At 49.8% G+C, this 24,924-nt stretch overlaps 1 pseudogene; it reads right to left on the reverse strand.

Annotated features, from left to right (window-relative positions):
• LOC123039652 (2-methylpropanoate--CoA ligase CCL4-like) lies at window positions 1-24,924 on the reverse strand (annotated as a pseudogene).

A 24,924-nucleotide genomic window follows, 5' to 3' on the forward strand; every position in this document is an offset into this window, starting at 1 on the left:
CTACATCTTGCTGCTGCTGCTCCCCCTGCGAGTGGGTGTGGGTCCCATCTCCTGAGCGAGCCTCCGTAGCACGTACTTCTGGACCTTGCCGGTGGACGTCTTGGGCAGCTCGGCGCGGAACATGACGGTCTTGGGCACCATGTACCCCGCCATGTGCCCCCGGCTCCACGAGGTCACCATGCCTGACGCGGCCTCTTTCAGGCTCACGGACGCGCACGGTGTCTCCCCTCCAGAACTCGTCCGGCCACGCCACCACAGCCGCCTCGCTCACCGCCGGGTGGCCGTAGAGCATGGATTCCACCTCCACGCTGCAGATGTTCTCGCCGCCACTGATGATCACGTCCTTGGACCGGTCCCGGATCTCCAGGTACCCATCAGGGTGCATCATGCCCACGTCCCCCGTGTAGAACCACCCATCGTCCCGGATCGCCGCCCTGGTCGGCTCGCCGTCATTGAGCTACCCAAGCAGGCAAGCATTATGCACCCGCCGTGGAGCACGATCTCGCCCATGATGGCGCTGTCACGGGCTACGCTGTCACTACAAGAAATATGTCAACTTATGACCACCACTATTGGTCACTGAAAGATCACAAATTTCCATTTATGACCTTTTTGTGACAAAAAACAGAAGGTCAAAAGCTGGCCGTCGTAAACTGACTATAGCGATCTTTCTTCTGGAATGGTCAAAGACGTTTACGACCAAAATATTCCTACTGTGGCGTTTTGGTCACTAGCAACCTCACCCATGCCACGTAGGCATCCAGCGTGGCAAGCTGATGTGGCACAAGATTCAGCCCGGTCCAATTCAGTTTTCTACATGGGCCTAGCCCATTAATTCAGGCTTTCTATATTTTTTTATCAATTTTTGGTTGATTTCATGGGCCTGGCCCAACATTGTAGCCTTTTTTATTATTGGGCCTTGGCCTTTTCGTCTAAATAATTATAATTTCCTTTTTTTATTAAATGGGTCCACCAGTCAGATGGGTCCCAGTTGTCAGGTTTGGGTCTGGTAAGTGAGTCCCATCTATCATGCTCATATTCTTCATATTTCAACTAATATTTAACTTGGCAGACAAAAGCACACATGATACTTCAAATAAGAGCAACCAGATCACGTTGCCAATACATATGACCATGTGTAATACAGTACTTTACAAGATCTACATGTGTAACGAGCTCTACAAGTGTGATACAATACTGCTTTACAAGAAAATGACGACATGCCGGACTCGCTGGACAACCATAGTCAAGGCTGGGAACAAACAAAACGGCAACATGACTTCCTCTGTCAGGGCTGCCGATGCTGCTCCTTCCCCGCCGCCGCCGCACAGGTCAATTTCCTGCACAAGTATGTAACCAGGATTCAATGAAAATGATGCTTATAATCTTAATGATGCACTAAGCAGACTAACGGAAATATATATGGGAGGTATTCAGAAACATGTTTAATGGAAATATCCAGCTTGGAGATATTCAGAAGCATGATACTCATAAGCATGCCGAATTAATCACATTTTTGTTCTAAAAAATGGAGATAATAGATGTGCCTCATGAGTAATCCTATGAGATAACTAGAAGAAAAACAGTGAAGGCAATCTGTAGTATAATTCGTTCGGAACAATACTCAAGCCAGTCAGGTTAAGCAACATATGCATGAGTTTCATCTTTAGGATTAATAGAACAGGACAGATAAATTAATGTTTTTCTGAAACTATAAGAGACACAGCAGCACACATAATGTAACTATTCAAGTTTTCAACTATAAGAGGCTATAGACTGTCAAATAAAGAACATCAGTTATAGAACTCTGTATCAGGTAGGCAGTAAGCATGCTTAAAAATCACATGGACATACCTATGCATATTTCCCATACTACATAAGTACTAAACAAACTAACAAGTGCTCACTTGAAAACCTTCCATGCACATGATAGTAGCTCTTCCCTCATGTCATAGAAAAAACATTTGCCAAGTAACATCATACTGCTGTTCACATACAGCGAGAGAACCTTCCATGCAAACTCCCATTGTTTTAACCCACGGGAGAAAAGAAAGGTCCTTATCATCAGGTCCAAAAGAAGCAGAAACATTCGAACAACTAGAGAAACACAGTACAACAGCAAAAGCATTGAAAGAGCAGCAGGCTTGGACTGACACATGTCATATCTTATAAACTTAGGCAAGTGCTCTCAGGTTATCCCTAACATCATGCACTAGCTTGGGTAATTAGCATCAAACAATACATATTAGTACAAGGCTAGGCAAGATAATAAAGACTTGGGAAAAGATAACAGAGTTATAAAAAATGATATGTGCTGTTAAAGAGAGGGCATGTCAAGTGCGGCCACAGACATAGGCATTAGCCGCACCCACGACCCCTGGACACTCTCACAGCCGAAGAGGAGGTGCCTTGCATATGGTCTCCTTTGAGTCTGCGAGAGAAAGAACGAGGTGAAGGTCAGTACGCATCAAGGATGCTGCTATTCTGGGTTAAGCTAAGTCAAGGGCATAAGAGATTTTAGTAAAAAAACATGTGAACATCTTATACAAACTACCATCATTTATAAAATATAAAAAACAAATTAGTGAACAGCCGCATCGAATTCAGTTTGGAGCCCAATCCTGAGTAGGGTTGTAAGAATCATAAGACAATTTCGACAGCAAAGTGGATCGCTAAATACTAGTATTAGAGTATCCAGTACAAGCATCTGTTAGATGCATAGTTTGTTTATCTCATACAGCAGTGCAATGTGCAACATAGATTACGAGTGGTAAGACAAATTGGTACTGAATTGAAAGCAATCAGGCAGTTCAGTACAGGTGCGCAAAAAGGAATCCTTGTAAAATAGTCCAGGCATCCATTAAAAGCCTCAGATTACTACCATGCGTTTGTTTGGGTGCTGTTCATTTTTAGGATCCGATAAGAATCGCTGGTGCTGGGCCTAGAGTAGAGCAGTCATCTTAACAAAGTAGTCCTACTAGTAGTAGGTATTTGTCATCTGAACTGAAGATAGAGGCCAGTTGATTTGATAATAATAAGATAGCGACACAAGCCTGGCTAGTTTTGTAGTGAATTAAGACTGTCAGCTATTTGTTTGATTGATTCGTAAAAAGAGAAAGAGAGGATCTATATAAATCACGACTGAAATTTAGTGGTGGCCCAACCATGCGAGCGGTCGAGCAGGGGATCGAGCGGGGAGGCGCTGGCGATCTGGCCAGGCAGGGGCGCGGTCAACGCCCTTGACCCCACGCACGTGAGTGCGCTCGATGCGTCTTGGTGAGGGCGACGCTTGATGCAGGGGGACTTGATGCGTTCGAGGAGCGACGGGATGCAGTGGAGGAAGACAGCCAGGGAGGTCCGGCGGGCGGCGGGACGCCGGACTTGGGCGGTGGAGCTCGACGCGGCGACGGCCCGCTCGACGCACCTGTCAGTGGCAGGCAACCGATTCAGCAAATCGAATCAGATGGAACTAGGAAGGGAGCAGAGAGGACCAAGGAAAAGATGAGGACTCGTCACCTACCATCGCGCAACGCTGCCGCCGGCTCCCTCTCCACCGCGCCGTCGTCCAGCTCCGGGACGCGATGGGCATCGTTGCGGGACGCATCGAGGAAGGAGGTGGTGGCGGGACACGCCGCTGCAGGACGGGGAGGAGGTGGCGGCAGCGAGGAGATGAGGGAGGGGGTGGATCTGGCCTCCGCCATGGCCATGGCCGTGCCGTGCGGCTAGATTGGTGGGCGTCGAAGAGGGCGGAGCACAGTCACCGCCGCCGCGCCGGAATTGGTGGGAACGCCACCCTCGAAATCCTAGCCGTGGGAAGGGGTTGGGATGAGCTACCCGGGACGCAAGAGGCGGATCTGGCCGGAGGGGAGGGAAGAGCGGAGGCAGGGGAGCTCGGATCTGGGCTGCACACCGGCGAGGCCCGCCGGAACACGCCGGAACAAGAGGCGTAGGTGGCGGCAGCAAGGGTTTCGGGGGAGGGATTGTGGGTGCATGAGGGAACGAGGAGCAGAGAAAGAAAGGAGGCGGAGAAAGAAAGGAGGCGGGGGGGGGGGGGGGGGATGGAAAACGTCCACGAGTAGAGCTAGGGTTTCGGCTTAGGTGGGCTTGGGGTTGGTGTGGTGGGCCAAGGACTGCCGTTGGATCCGCAAGCATCCGACGGTGTTCCAGACACGATCCGCGTGAGACGTCCACGAACCAATCAAAATGCAGTACCACGTTATGACCATTTTAAATTGGTCGTAGTTGACTAAAAATAGCGTGTTAAAATCATATCAGCTATTTTATGACCTGAGAAAATTCAAAAAGAAAATGAAAAACATTCTCATTGTGTCACCAAATGTGAATAAGTTTTCAGGAAAAGTAACAAACATGAAATAAGATAAATATCTTTAAAAATATGTCATGAGAAATGAGTTTTTTGGCAAAAAAAAAACATTTTCCATTTTTCGAGTGCCCGAAATGAGTTTTTTTATGAAGGACCTACCATATATTTGTTGCAAAATTGGACCAAATCAATTTTCTAATATACTAGGACATATTTAATGCACAATTGACAAAATGGTTCGGTGTCAAAAGCCTTGATCCACCTCTGGTGAAAAAGACAAATCTCCGCCGATTCAGTTGGAAGCGGGTCAAATTTGAATTGCAGGTGCCTCATAGTTTGCTATTTATTTTTTCCAAAAATCATTTCTAGGTACATAAGTATCTATTTAATCAGAGAAACACCAAAAAAATTCCAAGATTCAACCACTAGCTAGGAACGGACATTCCCGCCGTTTTGACCGCATTTTGAAACGGGCATAAAAAACTCAAAAAAATTCAAAAAATTGGAAAACCTTCGCATTGCGTCATTATATGTGACCAAGTTACCAGGAAAAATTATAAACTTGTAATACGGCAAATATTTAAAAAAGTGTTCTTAGAAACGAGCTATCAAGTGTGAAGATGAATGGCTTTCAACCCAAATGCTCAATCTTATGGCCACATACATGGCATAGTTTGTTCAAATGATCTCATATTGTGCACAAGGGTGCATATTGGAATGACAAACAATGTTGCTTAAGGAAGTTTTCATTTTCTTTGGACGAAAAATTCATTTTCCATTTTTCGAGTGCCCGAAAGGAGGTTTTTTTGTGAAGAAACTACCAAATAATTGTTGCAAAATTGGACCAAATCATTTTTCTAAAATACTAGGACATATTTAATGCACAATTGACCAAATGGTTGGGTGAAAAAAGTTTTGATCCACCTCTGGTGAAAAAGACAAATTCCCGCCGATTCAGTTGGAAGCGGGTCAAATTTGAACTGCAGTTGCCTCATAGTTTGCTCTTTATTTTTTCCAAAAATCATTTCTAGGTACATAAGTATCTATTTAATCATAGAAACACCAAAAAAATTCCAAGATTCAACCACTAGCTAGGAACGGTCAAGCCCGCCGTTTTGACCGCATTTTCAAACGGGCATAAAAAATTCAAAAAAAAATCAAAAAATTGGAAAACCTTCGCATTGTGTCATTATATGTGACCAAGTTTCCAGGAAAAATAATAAACTTGTAATACGGTAATTATTTTAAAAAAGTGTTCTCAGAAATGAGTGTCGTGGTTCTAAGCCTGACAGTAGAGTGGGGGGTAGGTATGGAGAGGCAAGGTCCTAGCTATGGAGAGGTTGTAAGCACAAAGGATGTACGAGTTCAGGCCCTTCTTGGAGGAAGTAACAGCCCTACGTCTCGGAGCCCGGAGGCGGTCGAGTGGATTATGAGTATATGAATCACAAGGTGCCGAACCCTTCTGCCTGTGGAGGGGGGTGGCTTATATAGAGTGCGCCAGGACCCCAGCCAGCCCACGTAGGAGAGGGTTTAAGGTGAGTTAAGTCTGGGGCGTTACTGGTAACGCCCCACATAAAGTGCCTTTACTATCATAAAGTCTACTTGATTACAGGCCGTTGCAGTGCAGAGTGCCTCTTGACTTTCTGGTGGTCGAGTGGGTCTTCGTGGTCGAGTCCTTCAAGTCAGTCGAGTGTGTCCCTCGTTGGTCGACTGGAAGGCGACCTCTTCTAAGGGTGTCCTTGGGCAAGGTGCTTAGATCAGGTCCATGACCCTACCCTAGGTACATAACCCCATCATTAGCCCCCGAATGGATTGAGGCTACGAGTGAGGAAGGAGTTGACGTTGTTTCCGATTAACCTTTGTGCCCTGGTCGTGCGTTGTCCTGGACCAAAGAATCTCTGCGTCGACAGTGAGCGACTTGTCTTCAGTCGACTCGATCCATTCTATTCTTGCGTCGAGTGATCTTTCGGGCTTCGACGATATCCGAGCGACGGATCGCCGGAAACCCCGTGTCTGACAGACCGATCTGCCGTTCGCGGATTCCGCGGGATGCGAAATTTGGGGACGCGCGCGAAGCGGGATGGCCCGCAGCGTTCAGATGGGACGGGACATAGACGCCTCGATCTCCGTGCCGCCTTTTTCGCCACGTATCCCGTCTGCATAACTGTTCCTGATATGATTAGATCGACCGGGCCCACCTGTCATCCACTCGGAAGGGACCTTATAAATGCGCCCGGCGAGGATTTCTGTACTGCGCCTCAGTCATTCTCTCTCTCTCTCTCTCTGCTTCCTTCTTCCCCGCCCAACGTGCTCGCTCTCGCCCCCGCACCACTTCCCTTCGCGCATCTCCCCAGCAACCATGGCCAAGGAGAAGACGGCGGCGCTGGAGCGTGCGAAGAAGGCGTCGGCGTCGGAGAAGGCAAAGGGGAGATCCACCAGCCGCGGAGGGTCCTCGTCCAGATCCCGCCTGCCGAAGGGCTGGGTCCAAGGAGACTGGATCCAGTCGACCATCACCGAGAGTGACCTCCTCGACATGGCCAACGAGGGCTTGATTCCTCATGGAGCTGCGAGGCTTTCGGGGAAGGAGTGGCAGCCCCAGCCAGAAGAGGGTGAGTGTGTGCTCTTGGCCACCCATGTTGATCGTGGATTTTCCTTGCCGCCGAGTGTTTTCTTCCGTGGCTTCTTGAATTTCTTTGGGGCGCAGCTCCACCACTTTACCCCAAACTCTATTGCCTATCTTGCCGCGTTCGTGTCCATGTGTGAGGGTTTCCTGGGCTGTCGACCGCACTGGGGTTTGTTCAAGCATATATTCACGTGTCGATCTCAGACCGTGAAGAAGGCGAGCCCAGGTGATGAGAGAACCCGAGTCGTCCAAATGTGTGGGGGTCTGGGGATTCAGGTGAGGAATAAGAGCACCTTCCCGCCCATGACCTTTCCCGAGTCCGTCAGAGGCTGGCAGTCGACTTGGTTCTACTGCCAGGTCCAGTCGACGCCAGGGCAGTCGAGTGGACTCCCTCCGTTTACCATGGACCGAGTGAACAAGCCCTCCCCTCTGAAGCTGATTCCGGAGGAGAAAGCTGACGTGAAGATGTTGATGGAGCGCGTGGTGCAGTTGGTTCGGGAGGGAGTGACGGGCATGGACCTCCTGGAGGTTTTCCTCAGGCGTCGCATCCAGCCCCTTCAGTTCCGGAGCCACTGCATGTGGTTGTACCGTGGGACCGAAGACGAGACTAGAGTCCATCCAGAAGCAGTCGACGACGTCACTCTGGAAAGATGGATGGTAGCCGTTACCGGAAACAAGGATAACCCACGCGGAGCCAGAAGGATTCCTCCACTCGACCACAACAGCGACCCAAACAAGGTACACTTGCCCTGCTCTCCACTGCGCCCTTGTCGCATTCATTTCTGTTAACCCTGCCGACTGGTCGACTGATCCTTGTCTGGACATCTGCTAGGCCCTCACCGAGCTGTACTCGATGCCCAATGGGGCACAAGCTTCGACTGAGGAGGGCGAGGCGAGCGGGGGCGAGAGCCAGGAAGAGGAGGAATGGGACTCGGATGTTGCAGAGGATGATGACGACGATGATGATGATGACGGTGATGAAGATGACGTCGAGGACGAGGAAGAAGAGGAGGAGGAGGTCGTACCACCGCGCTCAGAAAGGCGGTCGAAGCTTGTCCACGACCCTTCGACCGAACGTGGTAAGGGGGTTGCGACCGCCACTCAGTCGACCAAGCGCCCTCGGACCACCTCTCCGGTGCCGACTGAAAAGGCGCCGAAGCAGCCCAGGGCGGCCTCGTCGAAGCCGATCAAGCTCTTGCCGAAGATGAAGGTGTCCATCCCCACCATATCAGGGTAACCGTGCTGCTCATATTTTCTTATTCTGTGTGAACTTTGTCTCTGGTCGACGCTGAAGTTAGTCGACTGATCCTTCGGAGTTGCAGTGCTGCCACTTCTGAAACTTCGGCCCGGGCTGATGACCACGAGATGGAGGACGCAGCAACTTCGAACCCAGGTACTGTATTCTTAACGCCGTTCTTAGTCGACTGGCGCGCGATCTTTGATCCTGATTTTTCTCCGTAGCTCCACCCAATACTGTTATCAATCTCCCTGATGATGATGAGGATGAAGAGCCGCTGAAGCGCAGGAGGAGTCAGAAAACGTCCGCCAGTAAGGTGCCTCAGGATGTGACGGCGCCTGAGATTCTGACTGTGGAGGAAGAGAACATCACTCGACACACGGTGTCCTTCGCAGACCCATTGACGAGTGCTCAGCAGCCCTCCCTCTTCACGATGCACCACGTCCCAGAGGACCAAGCTGGCGCAGCGAAGGAGGTGATACGCCAAGCGGGAATCATGATGGAGCAGCTGAAGACCATCCGGGATGCGAGCCAGGCGGCTTATGACGCCAGTTCTGCCCTCCAAAGCAATGTCCAGGTCAGTCGACCGCTGTTTGTTCTGTTGGATATGCTACCAAAAACTTTTCTTTTCCGGAATTTATAGTAGTCACCCGCTGGGTGTGTCGAATAAACTCCGTGTTAGCGGGGGCACGCTGAGTGCACCCGCTGGGTGTAGTCCCCAAGGCTAAGGTCGACTGCTGGCAGTCGGCCTTAGGCTTTATGATGTCAATTTTTCTGTCAGTCGACTATGTCGACTGGATTTCACAAACCGGTGGGGGCACACTGAGTGCACCCACTGGGTGTAGTCCCCGAGACTGTGGTCGACTGCTTGCAGTTGATCACAGTCTTAAAGAATGCATCTCTTTTTTTTTGAGGTCGACTGGTCGACTTTGTCTTCAACAGGATTAGTGGGGGCACGCTGAGTGCACCCACTGGGTGTAGTCCCCGAGACTACGGTCGAATGCTTGTATTCGGCTGTAGTCTTAGAAACGTGTGTTTTTTCCTTTTTCACTCGGAAGTGAATTATATTTGACATTTAGTCGATTGGTTCTTCGCAGAACTCTTGTGATCTTGTGACTCGCTACTCTGAGCTGGAACACAAGCATACTCAACTCGAGCTGAGCCTGAAGCTGGTTCAGGAGAAGCTGACAAAGGCAAAGGAGGAGACCGAAGGTATGTTTGGTGAGACCCTGACGACTGCTTTCCCCTTGCTTGTTTCAAAATCTGATCTTGCTGTAACTTGCAGGTAAGGTAAGGGAGGCCCAACAGAAGAAAGACCTTGAACTAGCTGAGAAGATCAAGCTTGCTGACGAGAAGTTGGCTTCAGTCACCAAGCTTGAACAAGACAATACCAATCTGAAAGCTGCTCTTGGGATCGCCAACAAGGAGATCAGTCGACTAAAAACTGACAAAGCTGCCCTGACCGACCAAGTCAGCAAATTGACTGGGAAGAAGACTGATCTGGAGGCCTTCCTGAGTAGTCTAGCCAAGAAGCTGTTTCTTATGCTTGAAGGTAAACCTCTATGCTTGGCAAACATTTCCAATTGTGGTTTTTCCATTCGACCATCCCCTTGACTTAGTGATCATCCTTGCAGAATTCTGTCAAAACTTTGAAGAAGAAACTAGCCGGCTGGAGCCAAACCTCGACCCTGTCAATTCTCCGGTGAACGACGAAGTTGCCATGGATGTTTTCCGACTGGAGTCTCGTGTCGCAGCTGTCGTGGACTATCTCGCAAGGCTGAAGGCCGCCACATCTCGCATCGACTCGACGCTTTGGCCTGAGGAGACACTTCAGAATGACCTTGAGTCGCTGATGGCCCGGTTGAACACGATCCCTGGTCGAGTGCAAGAATGGAAGAAGTCCTCGGCTCGGTGTGGTGCAGATGTTGCTCTGTGTCTGGCCCGAGTCCACTATAAAGATGCGCGAGAAGAGAAGCTGGCGGCCCTTCGGGTGGCCAATACCAAGAAACACGACTTCAGGTCCTTTATGGAAACTTTCCTTGCAGCTGCCACTTGGATCGCCGACGGAATTGACCTTGATGAATTCGTTGCTCCTTCCAGCCCTCCACAGGAGGGGTAAAAAACTTCTTCTGGCTCGACGCTTTAAATTTGCCTCGGTATGCCGAGTGGAATTGTAACCGATAAACCTTAACAGGCTTAACGCCTGAGCACTCTCGGTTCCTTTAGATATCGATTCAAACTTGAATTTGGTGCTTGAATATGATTGCCTTTGGCTCGAAATGTCTTTTGCAGGTTCAAAGCAAGGCGCCTTTACTGCAATCGACATATTCTTCAGTCCACTTAGGCGAGCACTGGGCTGCAGCTAAGCCCCCGAGTGAGAGGGTTGCTCTACACTCGGTAGGATTTTGATAACTTAGGCGAGTGCTTGGACTGCAGCTAAGCCTCCGAGTGAGAGGGTTGCTCTACACTCGGTAGGATTTTGATAACTTAGGCGAGTGCTTGGACTGCAGCTAAGCTCCCGAGTGAGAGGGTTGCTCTACACTCGGTAGGATTTTGATAACTTAGGCGAGTGCTTGGACTGCAGCTAAGCCCCCGAATGAGAGGGTTGCTCTACACTCGGTAGGATTTTGATAACTTAGGCGAGTGCTTGGACTGCAGCTAAGCCTCCGAGTGAGAGGGTTGCTCTACACTCGGTAGGATTTTGATAACTTAGGCGAGTGCTTCGACTGCAGCTAAGCCTCCGAGTGAGAGGGTTGCTCTTCACTCGGTAGGATTTTGATAACTTAGGCGAAACGGATTCGCAGCTAAGCCTCCGAGTGGGAGTCTGGCTCACCACTCGGTAGGATTTTTACAAACTTAGGCAAAACGGATTCGCAGCTAAGTCACCCACTGAGGGGAATTTTATTGGACAAAAATAAAAAGTGACAGATATTATGGAGGAACTATGACACTATTATTTTGAAGTCCATGAACTACAGAAGTACTTTATTGCAACTCATCTGAGTGATAAAACTTAAGTGTAAAACGGGCGGAGTAGTTCCGCGTTCCAAGCTCGGGGCTCGTCGATATTATGCTCGACGTTGTAAAGACGGTACGCCCCGTTGTGGAGAACCTTGGTGACGATGAAGGGGCCTTCCCAAGAAGGAGCAAGCTTGTGTGGTTTGTGCTGATCCACTCAGAGAACTAAATCCCCTTCCTGGAAGGCTCGACCTCTCACATTTCTGGCGTGGAAACGACGCAAATCTTGTTGGTAGATGGTCGAGCGGATCAAAGCCATCTCCCTTTCTTCTTCTAAAAGGTCGACTGCGTCCTGCCGCGCCTGTTCAGCCTCTGCTTCGTTGTAAATTTCAACTCGAGGAGCATTGTGGAGAAGATCACTCGGCAAGACTGCTTCAGCTCCGTAGACCAAGAAGAATGGAGTTCTTCCGGTCGACCGATTAGGTGTGGTCCGCAGCCCCCAAAGCACTAAGGGAAGTTCGTCTACCCAGGCTCCAGCCGCGTGTTTGAGATCACGCATCAGTCGAGGTTTCAATCCCTTAAGAATCAGTCCATTAGCTCGCTCTGCTTGTCCATTCGACTGCGGATGAGCGACTGAAGCGTAATCGACCCGTGTGCCTTGGGAGTTGCAGAAATCTCTGAATTCCTCTGAGTCAAAGTTCGACCCATTATCCGTAATGATGTTGTGCAGAACTCCATATCTGAATATTAGTTCCCTGATGAAGCTAACAGCAGTACCGGTGTCAAGGCTCTTGATTGGTTTAGCCTCAATCCACTTGGTGAACTTGTCGACTGCCACCAGTACATGCGTGAAACCACTTCGTCCTGTTCTCAAAGGACCGACCATGTCCAGTCCCCATACCGCGAAAGGCCAGACGAGTGGGATGGTCTTAAGAGCTGACGCAGGCTTGTGCGACATATTCGAGTAGAACTGACATCCCTCGCACTTATCCACTATCTCTTTTGCCATTTCATTCGCCTTTGGCCAGTAAAATCCGGCTCGGTATGCTTTGGCCACGATGGTCCGAGAGGACGCATGATGACTGCAGGTCCCCGAGTGAATATCATTGAGGATGAGTCGACCTTCTTCCGGTGTTATGCACTTCTGACCGACTCCAGTCGCGCTTTCTCTGTATAATTGTCCTTTGATTACGGTAAAGGCCTTAGATCGACGGACGATTTGTCGGGCCTCTTCCTCATCCTCCGGAAGCTCTTTTCTCAGGATATATGCGACATACGGAACTGTCCAGTCGGGAATGACCACCAAAACCTCCATGATCAAGTCGACCACCGCTGGGACTTCAACTTCAGTCGGATCTGTGGCACTCTTGGGCTGTGGAGTTTCTTCGGTGAAAGGATCTTCTTTGACTGACGGAGTGTGTATATGCTCCAAGAACACACCACTCGGAATGGCTTCTCTCTTGGAACCTATCTTTGCTAGATCATCAGCTGCTTGATTTTTCAGTCGGGGTATATGATGGAGCTCCAACCCCTCGAACTTCTTTTCCAGCTTCCTCACTGCACTGCAGTATCCAGTCATGGCTGGGCTTCTCACGTCCCACTCTTTCATCACCTGATTGACCACTAAATCCGAGTCGCCATAGACCATCAGGCGACGGACGCCGAGTGAAATGGCCATGCGCAACCCATATAAGAGGGCCTCATATTCTGCCTCATTGTTGGAGGAATCAAAGTGAATCTGGAGCACATATCTGAGCTTATCTCCTCTGGGGGAAACCAGGACAACCCCAGCACCGGAACCATTCAACATCTTAGAGCCATCAAAAAACATGGTCCAATGCTCCGAGTGAACTTCAGTCGGCTGCTGCTGTTCAATCCACTCGGCAAGGAAATCTGCTATTGCCTGGGACTTAATGGCTTTCTTTGCCTCAAACTTGATATCAAGGGGAAGAAGTTCAATCGCCCATTTGGCCACTCGACCAGTTGCATCTCTGTTGTGCAAAATCTCTGATAGTGGAGCGTCGCTGACGACTGTGATGGAATGATCAGAGAAATAATGAGCAACCTTCTTTGTGGTCATGTATATTCCATACACAAGCTTCTGATAATGAGGATATCTCTGCTTGGATGGAGTCAAGACTTCAGACAAATAATACACTGGGCGCTGAACTTTGAGAGCTTTTCCTTCTTCTTCCCGCTCGACCGTTAGCACAGTACTGACGACTTGTCCTGTGGCTGCGATATAGAGCAACAGAGGCTCTTTGCTGATTGGAGCAGCAAGCACCGGCTGGGTGGAGAGCAGAGTTTTGAGCTCGGCAAACGCTGCATCAGCTTCTGGAGTCCACTCGAACTTGTCTGTCTTCTTCATCAGTCGGTAAAGAGGCAATGCCTTTTCACCGAGTCGTGAGATGAATCGACTTAATGCGGCCAAGCATCCAGTAAGCTTCTGGACATCGTGCACTCGCACAGGGCGTTTCATTCGGAGAATAGTGCCAATCTTTTCTGGGTTAGCGTCGATTCCCCGTTCGGAAACGAGAAAACCGAGTAACTTGCCACCAGGAACTCCAAATGTGCACTTTGATGGATTGAGCTTGATATCATATCTTCTGAGGTTGGCAAATGTTTCGGCGAGATCAACGAGCAGGTCGGAACCTTTTCGTGATTTGACAACAATATCATCCATATATGCTTCCACATTCCGACTGATTTGAGTGAGTAGACACTTCTGAATCATTCGCATAAATGTGGCTCCGGCATTCTTGAGGCCAAATGGCATGGTGATATAGCAGAAGCACCCGAATGGAGTGATGAAAGCTGTTTTTACCTCATCGGGTCCGTACAGACGGATCTGGTGGTACCCGGAGTAGGCATCTAAAAAGGATAGCCTCTCGCATCCCGCGGTCGAGTCAACAATTTGATCTATGCGAGGGAGAGGAAAATGATCTTTCGGGCAGGCCCGGTTGATGTGCTTGAAATCAATGCACATTCGGAGCGACTTGTCTTTCTTGGGGACCATGACGACATTAGCGAGCCACTCGGAGTGGTATATCTCTCGGATAAATCCTGCCGCCAACAGTCGAGCCACTTCTTCGCCAATGGCTTTTCTCTTCTGGACGGCGGACCGCCGAAGATGCTCTTTGACTGGTTTTGCAGATGAGTCGACTCTTAGGCGATGCTCAGCCAGTCCCCTGGGAACACCTGGCATGTCAGCGGGCTTCCATGCAAAAATGTCCCAGTTCTCACGGAGGAACTGGATGAGCGCTTCTTCCTATTTTGGGTCGAGTGTTGTAGAGATGCGGGTCGGAGCTGCATCGGGGTCGGTCGGGTGAATGTGGACAGGCTTCGTCTCACCGGACGACTGGAATGCAGACTCTGTGGCGGGTTTCTTTGATCGCAGCAAGTCACTCGGATCTGCGTTTTGCTTGTATTCCTCGAACTCGACCGCTGTCACCTGGGAATCAGCAATCTTGGAGCCCTTCTGAAAGCACTCTTCTGCCTTTTTCCTATCACCGGTGACAGTGATCACTCCTTTGGGGCCGGGCATCTTCAATTTGAGGTACACGTAACATGGTCGAGCCATGAACCGTGCGTAAGCTGGTCTCCCCAAAATGGCATGATATGCACTCTGAAAATCCACGACCTCAAACGTCAACTTTTCTTTGCGAAAATGCTTCGAATCACCAAACACCACGTCCAGGGCTATTTGGCCGAGTGACTCGGCTTTCTTTCCTGGAATAACCCCATGAAAGCTCATGTTACTAGTGCTCAGTCGGGACATCGGAATGCCCATTCCTTTCAGTGTGTCTGCATATAACAAATTCAGCCCGCTTCCACCATCCATCAGCACCTTTGTCAGTCGAGTGCCTTCGACAACTGGATCGACCACCAAAGCTTGCCTCCCAGGGGTGGCAATATGAGTCGGGTGATCAGATTGGTCGAATGTGATGGGTGTTTGAGACCATTTCAGATAATTTGCTTTCGCTGGGGCAACCATGTTCACCTCTCGGTTAATGACTTTCAGTCGACTCCTGCTTTCCACATCTGCAAAGATCATCAGAGTGGAGTTGATATGCGGATATCCTTCCTCACTGTCCTCCTTGTCTTCGGCCTTGTCCGACTCCTTCTCCTTGTCCTTAGACTGTTTTCCTTGAAACTGCTGGATCAGGAGTCGACATTGGCGAGTGGTGTGCTTCGGGTAAATGATATTCCCCTCTTCGTCTTTCTTCGTGTGAATGTGACATGGCATATCCATCACGTCGTTCCCTTCTTTATCCTTTACCTTCTTGGGGTTCCAGGATCCTTTTGGTTTCCCCTTAAACTTTCCTTGAGTCACGGCCAGAGCCTCTCCAGGAGCTGCCGGTTCAGCCTTCCGCTTCTGTTTCCGACTGGTGTTTCCTTTTTCCGACTGACTCGGCTTGTGCTTGCCGCTTCGGAGTCGGTCTTCTTCTTCGCCGTTGGCGTACTTGGTAGCAATCTCCATCATCCGACTCAAGGTCATGTCACCGGTTCGACCAAACTTCAAACTCAGTTCTCTGTTCTTGACGCCGTCTTTGAAGGCGCAGACTGCCTGATGATCGGACACATTCTCCACAGTGTGGTGCAAAGTGATCCACCTCTGAATATACTCTCTGAGAGTCTCATTAGTTTTCTGCACGCAGACTTGCAACTCTGTCAATCCAGCTGGTCGCTTGCAAGTTCCTTCAAACGTCCTGACGAACACTCGGGACAGGTCTTCCCAAGTGTAAATGCTGCTAGGAGGTAACTGAGTCAACCATGCCCTGGCAGAACCTTCCAACATGAGGGGCAAATGCTTCATGGCCACCTCGTCGTTCCCACCACCAATCTGAACTGCCACTCGGTAGTCTTCAAGCCAAGTTTCAGGCTTAGACTCACCAGTGAACTTGCTGACTCCTGTTGCCAACCTGAAATTGGGAGGGATAACTGCGGCTCTGATAGCTCTGCTGAAACATTCAGGACCAGAAACATGCACTCGACTGCTTGTGGGTACATCTCTGTCGAGTCCACCTCGATGGGCTCTGTTCCGGTCAACCAACCCTTGCACGATAATGGATCGCGCGTCGAAGCCTGGTTCTCTGGGGTCGACTGGAACCCTACGCCCTGTACTGTACTGACGCCTATCATCTGGCTGCCGAGGAGCGTAAGACCCACCCCTCGGAGGGGAATAGGGCACTCGACGCCTATCATCTCGGTCGAGTCTGTCGCCATATTGATCTCGTCGATTCTCGCGCCCTTCACGCCGCGGAGGCGATCTGGGGCTATGAGCCGACTGAACCGTATTCACAGTGACGGATCGACTGTGAATTCTGTTGCGCGACTGAGACACGGCTGAATTCTGATCTCCTGCTGCCCGGAGCAGATCCCTGATCTGCAGCAAACCTCTGCCAGCTTCCGACTGCGAAGGCTGGATGGACTCTGCTATACGGGTCGCAGCTGCTAAATTCTGAATTGGGGTTCGATATACCTGAGTCGGCGGGAAGAGTTGACGTCGACTGTTGTCGGGAACTCGTTGCCGCGCGCGCTCGTCGAGAGCTCGCTGAAGGTTCTCCAGTCGAGTGCGCTCGGCCAAATTGGCCAGACGCGCCTCCTCCAAGGCACGAGCCTCGGGGGTTTCTCCTGCGATGGGAATACGCAGGGGATCCTCGTTCCTGCGGCGAAGTTCCTCTCTTTGCAGAGAGTCGAGTGGCTCGGGCTGGTACTCTTCGTAGCCTCGTGTAGGGTCGCCGCCGTCACCTGCTCCACCACCACGGGCGAAGCCAGGGGGACTGTGGGGCCCGTCGACCATCAAGATTTCCGCCGCTGGATCACTGCTACCGCACTCGGATGCAGTCTCTACGGAGCCAGTCGTTAGATCGAACAAGCCGTAGAGAGGTTCGTCGGGCTCGATTGCCGCAACTTGGGTGGTGGCCGATTGGCGAGCCACCGCGTGCCTCACCCATCGCTGAAGCCTCGACCGGCCCGAGCGCTTGCGCTGGCGGGATACCGGGAGGGTGGACGATGGAGGGGCCGACCGATACTGGGTCGACGGTTGCCGCAGCAGAACGCCGCGGACATATGCACGAAAATGCGTCGCACCGCGGACGGGGAGCGCATCAACGTCGAGTGGAGCATCATGGAGCCACGCGGAGTCGTCGACGAAGAAGGTGAGAGTGCCGAGACGGATCTCTTGACCCCCGACCAAAGCTCCAGCAGACACCATGATGAAAGTACTCAGAAGAATCGCAACTTCTCCACAAAATCGCTAAAACACCGGCCCCAAGGTGGGCGCCAACTGTCGTGGTTCTAAGCCTGACAGTAGAGTGGGGGGTAGGTATGGAGAGGCAAGGTCCTAGCTATGGAGAGGTTGTAAGCACAAAGGATGTACGAGTTCAGGCCCTTCTCGGAGGAAGTAACAGCCCTACGTCTCGGAGCCCGGAGGCGGTCGAGTGGATTATGAGTATATGAATCACAAGGTGCCGAACCCTTCTGCCTGTGGAGGGGGGTGGCTTATATAGAGTGCGCCAGGACCCAGCCAGCCCACGTAGGAGAGGGTTTAAGGTGAGTTAAGTCTGGGGCGTTACTGGTAACGCCCCACATAAAGTGCCTTTACTATCATAAAGTCTACTTGATTATAGGCCGTTGCAGTGCAGAGTGCCTCTTGACTTTCTGGTGGTCGAGTGGGTCTTCGTGGTCGAGTCCTTCAAGTCAGTCGAGTGTGTCCCTCATTGGTCGACTGGAAGGCGACCTCTTCTAAGGGTGTCCTTGGGAAAGGTGCTTAGATCAGGTCCATGACCCTACCCTAGGTACATAACCCCATCAATGAGCTATCAAGTGTGAAGATTCATGGCTTTCAAGCCAAATGATCAATCTTATGGCCACATTCATGGCATGGTTTGTTCAAATGATCTCATATTGTGCACAAGGATGCATATTGAAATGGCAAACAATGTTCCCTAAGGAAGTTTTCATTTTCGTTGGACGAAAAAACCATTTTCCATTTTTCGAGTGCCCGAAAGGAGGTTTTTTGTGAAGGAACTACCAAATAATTGTTGCAAAATTGGACCAAATCATTTTTTATAAAATACTAGGCCATATTTAATGCACAATTGACAAAATGGTCTGGTGTAAAAAATTTTGATCCACCTCTCGTGAAAAAGACAAATTTCTGCCGATTCAGCTGGAAGCGGGTCAAATTTGAACTACAGCTGCCTCATAGTTTGCTATTTATTTTTTCCAAAAATCATTTCTAGTTACATAAGGACCTATTTAATCATAAATACATGGTTTGGTGGCGATACGTCGAGGTTTGGGCGGTGGCCGAGGGCCCCAACTCTAGAGCGCGTAAACTCGCATGCCCGCCGCGTGGTCACCGCGTGACCGTGGCGTTGCCATGTGTTCTGGGCGGCCTAGGCATGTCTAGTGGGTTGGGCACTCCCCAGGTTGGTGCTACGAAGAAAATTACAACATAAGATTCTCACGAGGAGACCAATCGATGCTCAAACATGAATTAGCAGCCAAGTGTTTGATTAGTGGTACGGGAAATGTACATGGCTAATGGGCGTGAGTTTTGGCTGAGGATGATCAGTTACTAAGAAGACCGTTTTCACAAATTTTCAGCTCAAAAGGAGGAGCCTAGGTGGTACTTGCTTTGCAAACCACCACACTGGACATTAATACGAATGTTGTAGCTCGGCTCAAAATAATGAATGGATTGAGCTGGCATTTGGTGGAGGATGGTTATTTGGGCATAGGAAAGCACTGTAGAAAATGGATACTATTTGGACATGCCAAAGTGGTACTTCCTTCACAAACTGTTACTCTGAACAGAATAAGAAAATGAATATTTTTGAATTATTTTTGAACTAGGCAAGGAAGGTTTTTACATATTTGACGAAGATATGACCCAAAGAATTTATGAGATTTTTTTGGGAATTTTGGGAATGACAGAAATATAGGTTGCTTCACAACCTAGGGTAAAAACTGCCACATGGACATGACACATAGGTAAAACTGATGAGGTGGCGCCTAGTCATAGCAACCCACCATAATTTACAAGGCTATGACCATCTATATTGGTCGTTAACAACTAAAAATAAGGCAGTGGACTAGCACTGTTAGCTTTATGACCATTTCATGTAAGGAAATTATGACCTTTCTGACCAAAATGGTCGCAATGGTTTAGGGTTTGGAGCCCCTCGAACAGCTTTTGACCAATTGGTCTCAAATGGTCATAAATCTATGACCAATTCTTCCAGGGTCACTGACAGAAGGTCATAAGTTGACATATTTCTTGTAGTGTGTGGTCGGTCTTGCCATCCACGATGTCCCCCTTGGCCATGCCAAAGGTGCGCACGCCTTGCCTCACGTTGAGCCGGGTGCGCTCGGACGCCAGCAGCTTGTTCCACTCGCCATTCCACGCGCACGGTCTCCGTACCCATTGCTGACCTCAAAGCCCAATGCCTCCGCACGATGCAGCACTACAGCGGGCGGAGGCGAGCCGGCAGTCACGATCCGTACCATTCTATGGAGAGGCTTGCGCACAACCTCCGGCGATTTGGCCAGCATGCTGAGGCAGCACGACGGACGCACCACAGAGGTGCGTGACACCGTGATCCTCCGTGATGGCGGCGTAGACATTCTTGTCTTCGACGCGGCGGATGCACAACGGCCATTCCCCGAGGGAAGCTCCAGCCGTTCGCATTGAACATAGGCAACGTCCACAGGAACATTGGCCGCGGCGGCACCGCCCAGTCCACGAGCGACACTAGACCACCGCTGGTGGCAGAGCGCATCATCGAGGAGCTAGATGAGAGCCGGGTCGATGAAGACGAGCCTGGAGCTGGAGTGTCGGAGCAGGACGGCGACCGTGCGCGCGTCGAGGCGCGTGTTGATGGCGTTGAGCACGGCGCCGCTCATGGGAACGCCGAAGTGCGGCTCGTACATGGCCGGCACGTTCGGCAGCAGCACGGACACCTAAATTCAGCACGCCATGGATCATCATCCACCAATCCAATGCATGAATTCAGTTTCACTCCTCTGGCCGTCCGGCGGCGAAGAACACATAGGCTTTTGCGAAATGACGAGGGCTGGAAGGGCGCTCACGACATCGAGGCGGGAGATGCCGAGGGAGGAGAGCCTTCACCCCAGCTCTGGGTCATCCACTCGACCTTCTCCACCGCCACCATCTTCTTCCCCGACGCAGGTGAGTGCCTTCGCCGCCCAAGCTGCCTGCCGTCTCTCTCTCTCTCTTCTCCGGTGCTTCCTCTTCATGTTTCTATGCACACATCCGCAGCTGGCCTAGGCTCAAATTAAACAGAGGCGGCGGACCGTACACTCGCTGCCGCCACTTGTTAGGGTAAGTCCATTTTACCATTTTCATGTACTCAATGATGGTGGCTTATGGACCTCCCCCGTGTGGCTTCTCGCTTCTCACCGGCGCACACAAATGCACGCGTACGTGGTGGTTCAGTTGAGGCACACACAAAACGGAGAAAGACAGAGTAAGCAGAAAGACACACATTTCTCGGGAACCTGTAACCGAGTTGAGCAACAAATGCTACAACTCTAATCTTGTACACACACATAACTGCAGAAAAGTTGTACTAACAATTGTGTAACTACAATCAGTTATAATCTACTTCCTCTGTAAAGAAATATAAAAGCGTTTAGATCACTAAAATAGTGATCTAAACACTCTTATATTTCTTTACAAAGCGTTTAGATCACTAAAATAGTGATCTAAACACTCTTATATTTCTTTACAGAGGGAGTACTTCCTTGGCCCCATAATGCAGAAGTGTTTTTGACACTATCAAAAAACGTCTTAGATTATGGAATGAAGGAAGTAACAATTTGTACTTGTTTGTATGCTTGATTTCAGCTGACCAGTACTGCTCATCGACTGAGCACTACGGTGCTAAGCAAGGTTTTCTACATAGCACATGTACATGTACTAGTACGAATTTACCGAACACAATATTACCAGGTCGTGCGGCAATGTCGTCGAGTTCAACATGATCAAGGACATGCGGATGTTCTCCACCGTTTGTCAGCGTGCTTATCGCTGAGGATTGTAAACCTGTAACTTTGGGGTAATAAACTCTATGATTCTTCGCAAAAAAAGGACATGCGAATCACTGGAATGCCCTAGTGCCGATGCTAGTTAATTTTACTTCATTACAGTTCTTGCACAACACATTTAGACTACGGAAAAATACTCTCATACAGAATCATTTTTTTTTCTTCTCTTCATGTGATGTAAGTTTTGTGGTTGGCATGGATCAAAAGGTGTACCAGAAATTCAGTTTAAATTTATGAACGTTTCAGTTTTATATATAGACTGTAGTCTATAGGTTGGCAGTAGTATCCTCTATAACACTAAGCTCCCTAATTTTAAAGAGCACACATTCAATTGAGGTCTTCAATTGGAATTGGGTTATCCAATTTTGAACAAGTCAACAATTTCACAAAGAGCTCTCTCATTCCAATATTTTAATTATGCTCCCTAATTTTGGAGATCTCTCATTCGATTGAGGTATACAATCTGGGTTTACAATTTCACAAGAAGCTCTCTCATTCAACTTTTTAATACACTATGCTCCTTAATTTTGGAGCTTTCCCATTCATTTTGAGGTATACAATTTTAATACCTGATTTTGACTCAGCAATCCTTGGTTGTGGCAATGAAATCTCTTAGTTCATTAAGCTTCCTAACTTTAAAGCCCCCTCATTCAACCAAGGGCTTCAATTTGGATTGGATAGACGATTCAATCGGTCGTTGACCTAGGCCTCGTGGTGGGATCTCTAGATGAATGGTTCCCTTGGTAAGTGTCTGGAGTATGGGCTTTTGGTGAAAAAAGAAAATGTCGCCTATGACATGTTTAGCACTAGCATAACACACGCGGCCAACAACATAGGTAACCTTATCATTTATTTCTATTAATTATAAAATGCCCTCCAATCACATAGTCAATCACTTCCCTGATTTTCATCGTTGGGCCATTATTCCCCTAATCTCCAACCAAAATTGACACATCTATCTCTAACCATGATTCCGTAAAGTCTGTTCGTAGGTGTAGCATCTCTAATAAAAAGAACACACTCCATTGTTTCCCCCAAACGTCAAACCAACTAGCACGTCACTATTTTCAAAACGATGACGGCGTTGAGAGGAGTTCGGTTTGCTGAGGCGGGGCGCCGGTTTCTGTTTTGGCAATGATGATGGCGTCGAGAGGAGCTCGGGTCACATCGCATATCCGAGGTGCCCTTCCGTTGGTTGCTTCGTTGCTTTGAAGTCGAAACTGCGGTGGAGCGAGTCCAGGTGGTGTTGATGACAGACACTCGATGGTCGTTTGGGGATGGCATGGTTGGCGCAAGTCTTAGATATTCCCCTTGCGGTGCTCATCGTCAAAGTCAGAGCTGTCGGTTGCTTGCGTGTGTGGCCATCCATTGGCATGTGCCGTTGTGGCTTGTGCGACTATTTGCGGGTTAGCCTCGATGATGGAGCTCTATAGTGAAGTCGTCAGTCGCCCGTTCGAGGTAACCGACGATGACGATGACGCTTGCGACTCCTCGGCGGATGGTTTTCTTCTTGGCAGCTCCGGGTTCCATGTCGGTGGCTAGGTTGGCCGATGGTGCCCATGTCATATGGGTTGGGTTGTATAGATTTTAGCCTGGTTTACTGGGCAGTTCTCTTCTTCTTAATCAATGAAAATGGCAAGTCTTTTGCCTCGTTTCGAAAATAATAATTCAAAACATAAAAAATTACCACGTAAAATAAAAGATGCACAACCCCAAGAACATAAGCAGCACAACAAAGCGCACAATGCCCTTCTAGTGTAGTAGAATGTCGATGGATGGATGAGGTAGGTAGCTAGCTATCTTCGGGCATGGGGGTGCGGGAGAAATCCCTACCGGTTCTTCCGGCTCCGATGCGGTGATGCCGGTGGGTGCCGCCGTTCCTTCCTGAAGGGCGTCGGTGCTACCCATCCCCTGCTCCCCTTCTGCGTGTCAGGGGAAACCCTAGGACTTGTCGCAACGTCGTTGGCATCGCATTCCTCCTTGGAGGTGTTGTTTGGTACGCGGCGGTCCGGTGCCATGGCGGGTGGTGGGACGTAGATGGACGGCGCAGCGGTGGTGGACCATCCGTGCTTGTCGAGCTGCCGTTGTTGGCTTTTTTGTCTTCTTCTTTTTCCTTTTGGGCTTGATGTGTCGTTCGCCTCGGCAATTACCTTGTGATCGGTGTTCGTGCTTTATAATATAAAGCGGGGGAAACCCTATTTGGTCAATCTATGACGTTCGTTTCTGTAGAGGTACGTATGTTGCAACCCCTCGGATTTGTGGTTGCTGCATGGTGTCATTAGAGTTTCCCAAAATCAATCACGGGAAATCCATGTACAAATGTAGCTTTTCTTACCATCTGTTCTCAGTCAAGGTAGCAGATAAACGACGGCTTTTTTGGTGAGATGAGTGAGGGACTAGATTCAGATATAAATGGTACACGGTCAACAGTCAACACACGCCAAGTCTGGTTGAAATTGGAGAGGAACTTTTAAGATATCTCGATGGAACAAACACAATGCCATGTTTGATATCTGTTCCGACGACCCTAAATAAAGGGTGGTAGTCTCATGGGGATCCTCGCCGCCAGCTCCAACCAAAGACGAGAAGGATTTTCATTCGAACCGTCGCGCACCTCTCACCTCTTATTAGCAGATTGGACCAAGCTATCGTGGACACGTCGCCGTTGCCGCAAAACCTCGGCATCGTGAACAAATCGCCATGAAATACCTCGCCATCGTAGAGGTCGGAGACCAGGGTTAATGAGAGGGATTCTTTGGAGTGAACTACAACACTGGTCAGCCATCATGATTCCTTGGCCCCCAATGCTCTTCGTGAGTAGCAGACGCGTCTTTCCATTTCTGTAAGCCTGGCCTACAGGAAATTTCCTGGCACTAGCATGTCCATCGTCATCGATCCATCGGAGTTCACTTTTAGGCCGCCCTCTCTCCCTCCCCGATCGCCCTCCCCTCCCCTGTTTCCCTCCTTGCTCCTTCCCTCTTTTTCGCCCACAGCTGCACCTGCAAGAACCCGTCTCTCCCACCTCGCAATGGCCATGCCAGCTTGCATGGCGTGCCTGGTCTGCCTCACAATAGTGCATGTTGCCAGTGGTGGAGCTAGCATAGAACGGCTGGGGGGCAAAACGGAAAATATGATTGTTTGGGGGGGGCTAACGACTTTTTTCTTAAATCTTAGCCCATAGAAAAAATTTCTTCAGTGTGTTGTCTAATCATAGGGGGGCCATAGCCCCCCCAATAGCTCCACCATTGCTTGTCGCACTGCTCACGGGTGGGCAGGGGCAGCAGCTCTACTGCGAGTTCCCTTGCCCGCCGTGCCCTGGCGAGACGGCGTGTCCTGCTGCCCAACTGCCCAAGCGATCCATGCACGATGGTGGCCAATGCCAACATCAACACCCAGCCAGCGCTTGACGAGGACGATGGCGGTCCACCACTATTGAAGGGAAGGTTTCCTGCTCTCGGGAAGGCCAAGCAACCGCAGTCCGATCCTGCCAGCTCCACCATGATGGCGTGCTGCATATGCTCCTGCCATGAGGGCAGGGGCATACCATGCCCCATGATCAATTGTATAGCTGCAGCCCGACCATGCACCGACAACGCAACCACCTCCCTGGCGACCAGCGACCATGGCGGCGGCGGACACTGATTCTCCGTCGGCAAGATCTGTGCCGTGGTCATCAGCTCGGTGGTAGTCCTCTATTCGTTGCAT

This window comes from Triticum aestivum, chromosome 2B (genome assembly GCF_018294505.1).
Source record: "Triticum aestivum cultivar Chinese Spring chromosome 2B, IWGSC CS RefSeq v2.1, whole genome shotgun sequence".
NCBI classification, from domain to species: Eukaryota; Viridiplantae; Streptophyta; class Magnoliopsida; order Poales; family Poaceae; genus Triticum; species Triticum aestivum.